Here is a 10,636-nt window from a genome sequence, read left to right as displayed (position 1 = left end):
GACTATAGCTGCTCAGGGAGGCAATGCTCTCACAGGAAAACACTTTTTATTAAACCTTTCTCATAGGAAAAGAGAACAAACAAACTGTGGAAAATTCTTAAAGAGATGGGAATACCAGACCACCTGATCTGCCTCCTGAGAAATCTCTATGCAGGTCAAGAAGCAACAGTTAGAACTGTACATGGAACAACAGACTAGTTCCAAATTGGGGAAGGAGTACACCAAGGCTGTATATTGTCACCATGCTTATTTAATTTATATGCAGAGAACATCATGAGAAATGCTGGGCTGGAGGAAGCACAAGCTGGAATCAAGATTGCCAGGAGAAATATCAATAACCTTAGATATACAGATGATACCACCCTTATGGCAGAAAGTGAAGAAGAACTAAAGAGTCTCTTGATGTGAAAGAGGAGAGTAAAAAAGTTGGCTTAAAACTGAACATTCAGAAACTAAGGTCATGGCATCCAGTCCCATCACTTCATGGCAAATAGATGGAGAAACAATGCAAACAGTGAGAGACTTCATTTTCTTTTTTTTTTTTTTTTTGCAATAACAACAGAATTCTTTATTTACAATAGCATTATTTAACATCAAATAAGCAAATAGCATCAGCAAAGCAATATTAACTTGCATAAATGTATTTAAAATTTCTCTTGAATATATCTACCTTTTGCATAAACTGCTCACACTAGAAATACAAACATCACTGCAGGTGAACAAAGTGACGTTTGGAGTCAACTCCATTTTGAAAATAAATCACAACCTGAAGCACTGTAAGCTTTCTCCTGAAGAACCATAGTTAATATATTGCTTAATTTTACCCTTGGATAATCTTTTCATATACACACATCTCAGATGCAACTTCATGAGGAACTGTACAAATAAAACCACAAATGGCATAAGAAAAAAAAAAGACAGTTAAATGTTTGAAGAAATGTATCATCATCACCATTCAACAACATAAAGTTTAAGTGATGATGCACTTATTCAAAAAATTGTACACGGTTCACTATACAAATATAATACATCGGACAGCTATGTAGGAATATACAAGACTTAAAAACAGATCTAAGGCATTATGCTAGATTTTAGCATTTTGAGGTTCTTGCACATAGCTTTTACCTGTAGTAAGAAACTTAAAAGGTTTCGTTTTAGTCTATAAAGAAACACCAGGGAGAAAATTCTAATTAAAATCTAAGCCACTACAGTAATTTTCTTTTGTGCAGAGAATGCTTTGCTCGGAGGCAGCATACTACCATACAAATACTAGAAAATTTTAAATTCACACCAACAATTAATGGCTTAAGTTGCATTTCAAAATTGATTGTGTATCTTTGGGTTCTGCAAGGGGATCTGTGCCACCCATTTCATGTGTTAAGCCCATAGGAACTCCGTTTTTACACACAGATTAAAAACTGCATTATATAAACTGCAAACTTCATTTTCTTGGGCTCTAAAATCATGGCAGATGAAATTAAAAGATGCTTGCTCCTTGGAAGGAAAGCTATGACCAACCTAGACAGCATATTAAAAAGCAGAGACATTACTTTGCCAACAAAGGTCCATCTAGTCAAAGCTATGGTTTTTTCAGTAGTCATGTATGGATGTGAGAGTTGGACTATAAAGAAAGCTGAGTGCCAAAGAATTGGTGATTTTGAACTGTGGTGCTGGAGAAGACTCTTGAGAGTCCCTTGGACTGCAAGGAGATCCAACCAGTCAATCCTAAAGGAAATCAGTCCTGAATATTCATTGGAAGAACTCATGCTAAAGCTGAAATCCCAATACTTTGGCCACCAGATGTGAAGAAATGACTCACTGGAAAAGAATCTGATGCTGGGAAAGATTGAAGGTGGGGGTGGGGGGGGGTGGAGAAGGGGATGACAGAGGATGAGATGGTTGGATGGCATCCCTGACTTGATGGACATGAGTTTGAGTAAGCTCCAGGAATTGGTGATAGACAAGGAAGCCTGGCCTGCTGCAGTCCATGGGGTTGCAAAGAGTCAGACACAACTGAGAGACTGAACTGAGCTGAACTGATAGGAAAAGAAGCTAAAGTGGGGGCAGTGGAGAGCAGTTATGAATAGAACTTAAGGGAAAAATGTGTTTTCCTTTCAACCCCAGCTTCTCAATCTGAGCCTGGTGCTCTTGCCCATAGCTAAGGTAGCAGCTGCCCATTTAAAAACTTCTTTAAAACTGTCTTTGCTGCCCATAGGGCTTCACTTGTGGATCAGCTGGTAAGGAATCCGCCTGCAATGCAGGAGACCTGGGTTTGATCCCTGGGTTGGGAAAATCCCCTAGAGAAGGAAAAGCCTACCCATTCCAGTATTCTGGCCTGGAAAATTCCATGGACTGTATAGTCCATGGGGTCACAAAGAGTTGGACACAGAGGTCACAAAGAGCTGGAAAGAGTTGAGCGACTTTCACTTCACTTGCTGTCCATAAAGTGCAGAGCAGACATTTGGAGTAGGAAGACTTGGGTTTAAATATTGACTCTTCTCCTTTAAGATGGGGGAATTTCCACAAGTTATTTAACTTCCCTGGGGCAAAACTCATCTTTGAAATGGAGATAGTGGCACCTACTACTTGGAGCTGTTGTGGGGATTAAGTTAATTAATGCGAGGTAAGTGAAGTGACTTAGCAGCAGCAGCAGCAAGTGCTTGGCACAGTGCCTTGCAAGTGATAGGTACTCAAAAGAAAAGAAAAGAATTCCTTATTCCTCTCCCCCGGCATCTCAGCCACTTATAATAATAAAAGTCATGAGAAAATTCACTAGTTTGCCCAGGACCAAGCCCCAGTCCTTTCGGGAGTTGTCTGGAAATAACTGCCTACTGAGGCTTGGAGGCCCAGATCGGGTTTCTGTCGCTCTGCTCTGCGTCTGTGCAGCCCCTTTGCTCAGGACTGCTGAGCAGCAACACTGCTGCCCCAGGACTTCTCTGAGACCTCCTTGTGCCATTTTTCTGTTTTTAAGCACACAATTGAAAGTAAGTGAAGTCGCTCAGTCGTGTCTGACTCTTTGCGACCCCATGGACAGTAGCCTACGAGGCTCCGCCATCCACGGGATTTTTCAGGCAAGAATACTGGAGTGGGCTGCCATTTCCTTCTCCAGGGGATCTTCCCCACCCAGGGATCAAATCCGGGTCTCCTGCATTGCAGACAGACGCTTTACCGTCTGAGCCACCAGGGAAGCACAATAATTCCCACCAACTGCAGGAGAGAGACAGGCTTCAGATTTGGGGATATTCAGCTTATTGACAATGTTTAATTTTCCTAATAGAAAAAAAAGATTGCATGGAGCACCTCCTAAAGTTACTGAGAATGGAGTTACATTCTGCCTTTATTGCTTTCATTTTCTCTTACTGAGTGCTGTACAACCAACAAAAATAACTGTAGGTTTTAGGACTTAGGGATCCCTTTTCTGCCGGGAGCAAGCTCAAGACTGGCTACCAGGCTGTGTGCAGAACCTGGTGTCTATCACAGCCCTATGCCCCAGAGTGCATAATTAATAAAGTTCTCCGATCTGTTTATTTGAAGCAAAGCTCGTGGGAAACACAAAGCTGACTCACTGCCTGGGGGCGAACTGTGTTAGGCATCAAAACGTTGTTTCATTTGTCAGAGCCTCGGCTGGCCCAGTAAACAAGCATGCCAAGTGGGAAGAGTTCTCTCTCTTGCATTTAACACAGTGCCACGCTCATCTGAAGGGTTCTTTATGTAAGTTCTTCTCCTCTTGGGCTTTTGCTTGAATCATCTTTGTGAAAACTTTTGATCTAAGTGGCTAAAATTATTTCCAAACCAATGATCAAAATAAAAGTATTTTCCTGGAGGATCAGCTGTCAAACAGCTTTGTGCCTTATAGACAGGTTTTCTTGACTATTCCAAATAATTTAGGAAGCACTTTCTCCACTGCCTCTCATTTTTCATTAAGACTCACTTTTGTTTTTCTTCCTTTTCAAACTTGTGTTGCTTCAAATTAAAAAAAGGGAGAAGAATTGCTTTGAGTGGGAATGTAAAATGACCCAATTTCTTTGGAAAGCAGTTAAGCATACACCCACCTCCTGACCCATCATTTCTATTCCTAAGGATTTACTCAAGAGTGTTGAATGCCAAGATCCACAAAAGAGACTGGTACAAGAATATTCCTACTAGCTTTATTCATAATAGCCTCAAATTGGAAACTATCCAACTGTCTGTTAATAGGGAAATACATAAATTTGGCGTTGGAATACTTGCCAACAATAAAAGGAACAAACTATTGAATATGTAACAACATAAGCTTAAAAATTGGTATGCTGAGTGAAAAGAAACCAGACGGGTCCCACCAGAGGGAAGGCTACAGGGTTAGGGTTAGAAACAGCCCTAACCTAAGCAAAGTAGTGAGAAGCAACTCTGGATTTGTTCTGCAGCCCAAAGAAGTTCTCCAGGTTGCCCTTCCAAATTGTCTCTGTCTCTGATAAGGCCCTTTGGATTGACGGCTTGGCTGGTGGTCGCTGGTTTAAAGTCTGTCTCTGGGTAGAGACTTTCAAATGACCCTTAGTGTGAATCCTAGACCCACAGGAAGTCCCAAGCTCTGCCACCTCTGCCCTCAGCCCAGATGGCTGGTTCTCTGGCCCTCAGCTGGCTCACCTCCCAGGGCTCTTGCCAGCCAGAGTGGCGGCTGGGGCCAGGAAACCGAATATGGTAAATGGCTTCATGCGCGTGTGTGTGAAGTTGCTTCATGTTGTGTCTAAGTCTTTGCAACTCTTTGAACTGGCTCTTCTGTCCATGGGATATTCCAGGTAAGGATCCTGGAGTGGGCTGCCATTCCTTCCTCCAGGGAATCTTCCCCACCCAGGGATCAAACTCACATCTCCTGCATTGCAGGTGGATTTTTTACTGCTGAGCCACCAGGGAGCCCAAACGGCTTCATATTAACTATCAATTAAAGTCTCTAACTGGTAAAGTAAACTTCTATTTCCAGTGATATTTTAAAGTAAGACATGTTGATTTCAGCAAAAAGCTTGTATTTTACATACCTTTTAATTTTAATTTTTATTTCCTTCTCTTTTTTTGTGCTTATATTTTACACAGGGGCTAATCATTAGGCCATTGTATTATCTGCATTAACTTAAACATATTATAGACATTTTCCATGTTATAGTGTTTTCCCATGGATGGAGGAGCCTGGTGGGCCGCAGTCCGTGGGGTTGCTAAGAGTCGGAAACAACTGAGCGACTTCACTTTCACTTTTCACTTTCATGCATTGGAGAAGGAAATGGCAACCCACTCCAGTGTTCTTGCCTGGAGAATCCCAGGGATGGGGAAGCCTGGTGGGCTGCCGTCTATGGGGTTGCACAGGGTCGGACATGACTGAAGCGACTTAGCAGCAGCAGCAGCAGTGTTTTACCACACTTGAGGGAAAGACAGAGATGTGTATAGTGAAGGCAACAACCTCTTACTTTAACAAAAAGGTAAATAGCCAAGAGTCTATATGTATAAAAGAAAGCACAGGTCATGAATTTACTAATTTTCCTTTCCTGAGGCAGATGTTTCTCAGTGTGAAATCCTTCATAGAAATGCGTATAGATGTAACCCCTATACCTACCCCATGGCATAGGTGGATAAAAAAAGACCAAATATATAGGATTTGTGTGAAAAGCTAGTGTCCGAGGCAGAGACAAACATCTTAATGAAGCGGTGAAGCTGGACTTCAACCTCAGGTCTGGCTGACTCTCAGGCTCTGGGTATTCCCACTGTTTCAGGCTGTCTGCTGTGAAAGCTCAAAATCAGCAGGTGGAAGTGTGTTGATGATTTTCAAAGTGCCCTCAGGAGCCATTGAGGGGTCTGAGGGACACTTCAGCTTTAACTGACCACTTCCACTTTTCTCTGCTTAACATATGGGTTTTCCTGTAAAATACCTTGTGAAGGGATTTAGTAAAGATGTGTTGGGACTTAGCCACCTGTGCCCAGCTCTAGGCTGTTACAATCCTTGAGTCATTTCACAGATGATTTCCAAGGTCTGTTCTGACTCTAACACCAAGGTCCCTTCTGACTCTAACAACCTTGTTGTTAAGACTGTGGTTCTGTAATAGTTTGGCTTTAAGAGAAAACAAAGTATTTTCCTTCAGAGCAATGATGTAGAAGTCTGATTGCCATCCCTTCCTTACGAGTGGTCATTAGGAGATCCCCAATCTTAAACCCTGTAACAGAAAAGCCCCCTCAATTGGTCCAGACTTTTTGATCTGATTTCAGCTCAGATAGTACAAACATCAATCAGATTATACAATACTTTCATGCTCTTCCAACTTCTTAATGCAGTAGTTAGTTATCATAGTATTTTTTAAATCAGAAGAAGATTTTACTATTTAATGTGAAGACAATTCATGCACACAAATTAAACTAAGAGGTGAACAATCTTAGTGACTTTGAGATGATGATGATGATATTTATTGTCATGAATGTTTCAGGCTCTGTTGCAAACACTTCACATATCTTCATTAATTATATTATATGTAGCTCATGCTTCCGGAGGAGCAGGTTGAGAAACTGAACATACGCAAAATAGAGTTTAGCATTATCATTAGACAAGACCCCACACCAGGAAGAGAGGAAAGATTAAATTAAGCCTAATGTCTCTGGGAGTTGGTCCCTGAGATGGTTGTAAAGGATACTCTGTACTGAAAAGTCCTTGATTCACTGGGTGAATGGATCCCTTCCTTTCTTCACTTCTGAGCTTTCTTCCACTTCTCAAGCCCAAGAAAAATCCCTAGCTTATTGCCTTTGACTTCCAGATCTCAGTCTCTCCTCCTATAACACAGGGATGGTGCAGGGGAAGGGCTCCTGGCTTTGAAGTCAGAATACAGCACATGGGGGAGGAATTAATTAAGATTCTTCCTAACTGTCAGATCACTGCTCACATGTTATTAGAAGGACCCTTAGAAAAATTGTGTTAACAAGCAGATAAGCTGTGGGACCACGTTAATTCCCAGTAGGGAAATAGCAGAATCTAATTTCTTGACTTGAAGACACTAGTTGTTTACTTGTATATTTACTTTAAAACATATGTACCCTGGGCCTTGGAAAGGTCTTGGTTGCTAGTTGTACAAACTTCTCAAAATAGACTCTTTACTCTTGTTATTTTTGGATTTGTGTATTTGGCACATTTGGGGAAAGACATTGGGTGATGACATGAATTCATGGTGGAATGTGGGTGAGGAGCCAGTCTCACAATTTCTCAGGGTTCAAAAAGCAAGTAGAGAGAGTTTTTGTAACATCGTAGCCTACTCTGTGCATTTATCCTTATATTTAAATACTGTAATATTTTCTGAGCAATTGCCCTTGGACTGAAGAGCAGACAGCAGATTCAGTTCTCTCTCTCTTTAACATTTTACATCCATAAGAATGGCTTGTCTGTGGTGACTGGGGGATGAAACGCCAGCCACTGCATATAACCTAACCTGGGAAATTTCATTCCTGTTCATTCACAACTTTTTGAATGCATTGCTTTTATAAATTTAGAATTATTAAGACAAAAACAGCCTCCCTCCAAACAGCCAAGTATTTACAGTAATGTTTAAGGGAGGTTAATTATCTAAGGATAATTGGAGAACAAATAAGGCAGGTGATAATTAAAATACTTGATATTTAAAAACTGAATCAGCTGAAACTTTGGATCTTGGACTTCTAGTCTCCAGAACTGTGGGAAAATAAATTTGTTACTAAGGCCACCCCATCTATCGTATATTGATATGGCAGCCTGATGAGACTAGAGAGAGATTATTTTTTAAGAATGGTATATTTTTATTTATTATAGAAACTTGTATATGAGTGTTCATAGCAGCATTATTCACTATAACACTATAGATAAAGGTGGAGACAATAGAAATGTCCATCGACTGATGAAGGAATAAGCAAAATGTGGTATAGTCATCCAATGGAATATTATTCAGTCATAGAAAGAGTGAAGTGTTGATAACATTGTAACATGTTAAACCTTGAAAACATGCTATGTGAAAGAAGCTAGATACAAAAGGTCATATCTGATTCCATTTACATGAAATATCCAGAATAGGCAAATCCATAGAAAGAGAAAGCAGATTAATGGTTGTCAGGGGCTGGGGTGAGGGGAGAATGGGAGTGACTACCTAAGGGGTAAAAGGTTTCCTTTTGTGGTGATGAAAGATTCTGGAACTAGAACTTAGTGATGGTTGCATTAACATTGTGAAGGTACTGAATGCCTGAAGAGGTCAAAATGACAAATGTTGTTTTATGTGCATTTTACCACAACAAAAGAGCAGTATATGCAAATGTAAGCATTTAGAAAATACAGATAAGCTCAAAGGGAAATAAAAATGATTATCTATCTATCTATCTATCTATCCTTTTCAATAAAGGCAGATTCTGCTGTACTTACCATTTGGCACCTAGCTTATCTCTTACTGTATCATGAATTTATACTCATATAATCAGGTATTCTTTACAGCACTTTTAATGGCTACACAATATTCCATTGAGCAGAGAAATGATAGCTTCTTTTGCCGGACTCTTACCATTGATAGGTTATTTCTATCGAAGTATTCTTGAAATGTCCTTGTAGATAAATCCATGCTCACATTTGTGATTATTTTCTCAGACTAAATTCTGAAATGTGGAATTGCTTAGCCAAAGAACATAAATTTTAAAAAATTGACTTTAGTTTTTAGAACAGTTTTAAGTTTACTTGGAAACTGAGCAGAGAGTTCCTGTATATGCCCCTCCCCCAGCACTCAGTTTTCCCTATTGTTAGTCTCTTACATTAGTGTGATACAGTTGTTATTAATTAAGGAACCAACATTGACACATGATTATAACTAAAATCCACACTTTATTCAGATTTCCTTAGTTCTTACCTGATGTCCTTTTTCAGGACCGCATTCAGAGCACCATATCACATTTAGTTATCACAGCTTCTTAGGCTCCTCTTGACTCTAACAGTTTCTCAGACTTGCCTTGTGTTTAGCGATCTTGCCAGTTAAGTCCTGGTCACCTTGTAGGCTGTCCCTCAGTTGAGTTCTGTCTAATGTTTTTCTCATGGTTAGACAGGGGCTGGGGGGTTTTGAAAGGAAAATCATAGAGGTAATGTGCCTTTTTTATTGCATCGTATCAAGGATATGTACTGGCAACATGACTTATGGCTGTTGATGTTGACCTTGATGCTGACGACCATGATGTTGGTGTTGACCTGACCGATGCAGAGCGCATCAGGTTGCTCAGTTGTAGTTATTCCCTCAAATTCTCTCTACTCTTTGGAAATATTCTGAGCAGTCCCTTAGGGAGAAGGGAGTTACACTCCCCATGAATATAAATATTTTTAAGGTTTTTGGTATAAATTGTGAAGTTATTCTTCAGAAACATTTTACCAGTTAACATTCTCGGCAGCAGTGTGACTATGTGTCTACTTTACTGTAAATTTTCCAACACTGGATATTATCCTTTAAAAAATATCTCCTGAATTTAAAGAGGAAAAATGGCATCTCATTTGCATTTATGAGTATATTAAAAAGTTGGTATATTTTAAAAATTATATATTTTGTTGGCCATATTAACATTTTGACTGATCATATAAGTTGTCACACTGCCAGTAAGTTTTTAAAAAGTTTTCTCTTTTCCTTTTAATTTTGTTTATGGTATTTTGGAGGGACACAGACGTTTTCATTTCACATGATCAATTCTATCAGTCTTTCTTTATAATTTCTATCTCTGTTGTCATGTTTAGAAATGCCAACTTTATACTTTGTAAAATACCTGGACAAATTTATATTCAGGGAGTTATTATTATAGTGTTCTTTTTCTTTTATTATTGCTCATTTTTTTACTTGTTTATTTTTTGTTGCTTATTATTATTGTTTCCTTGTTGTTGGTTGCACTGGGTCTGCGTTGCTGGGTGTGGGCTTCCTCCAGCTGCGGCTTCATTGAGGAGCATCTGCTTCCCACTGCGGTGGCTTCTCTTGTTGTGGGGTGAGCTTCAGTAGTTGTAGTGCATGGGTTCCAGTAGTTATGGCGTGTGGGCTTTAGTTGCTCCATGACATGTGAAATCTTTCAAGATCAGGGATCAAACTCATGCCCCCTGCATTGGCAGGCAGATTCTTTTCTTTTTAGGAAGCATTTTTTTTTTTTTTAAGTTGAGTTCCCATGAAATGGGAGGATGTGGCTTGACTAGATCAAGCTGTCCACTGAAACAGCTAACAGTGGACACATTTCAAGATGGATAATTGTAACTTATGGCCTCTCATGGAGATTTCTGGGACTGGCTTTAATATTTTGAGGTATTCTCGAAATGGAAGTGAACTGGCTGACGTATGATACTAAGTTATTTGGGAGCTACACAAATAACTGGCAAACAAATGGGATGACTTGGAAAATGTGTATGTGAGTACTTAGTGAAAGACGAGCTTTGAAGTTCATGAGGATAAAAAGTGTGACTGTTAAGCGAGGATACTAATTTGATCACCATGCTTCAGTAATCTACATATTTAAATAAGCAGTCAGATGTGAGGAGAAGGGGACTTGGGGTGCTGGGATGCTGGGGTAACCATAAACAGGCATTTCAACAAACAGCTGTTTCCCCAAAATACGTTAAAAACAATCTCATTTAGAAATTTCTTCTTGGACAGTTTCAATC

The sequence above is a fragment of the Bos taurus genome, chromosome 11, assembly GCF_002263795.3.
Source record: "Bos taurus isolate L1 Dominette 01449 registration number 42190680 breed Hereford chromosome 11, ARS-UCD2.0, whole genome shotgun sequence".
Lineage (NCBI taxonomy): Eukaryota > Metazoa > Chordata > Mammalia > Artiodactyla > Bovidae > Bos > Bos taurus.
The sequence above is the reverse complement of the archived record's forward strand: the minus strand, read 5'-3'. Positions refer to the sequence as shown.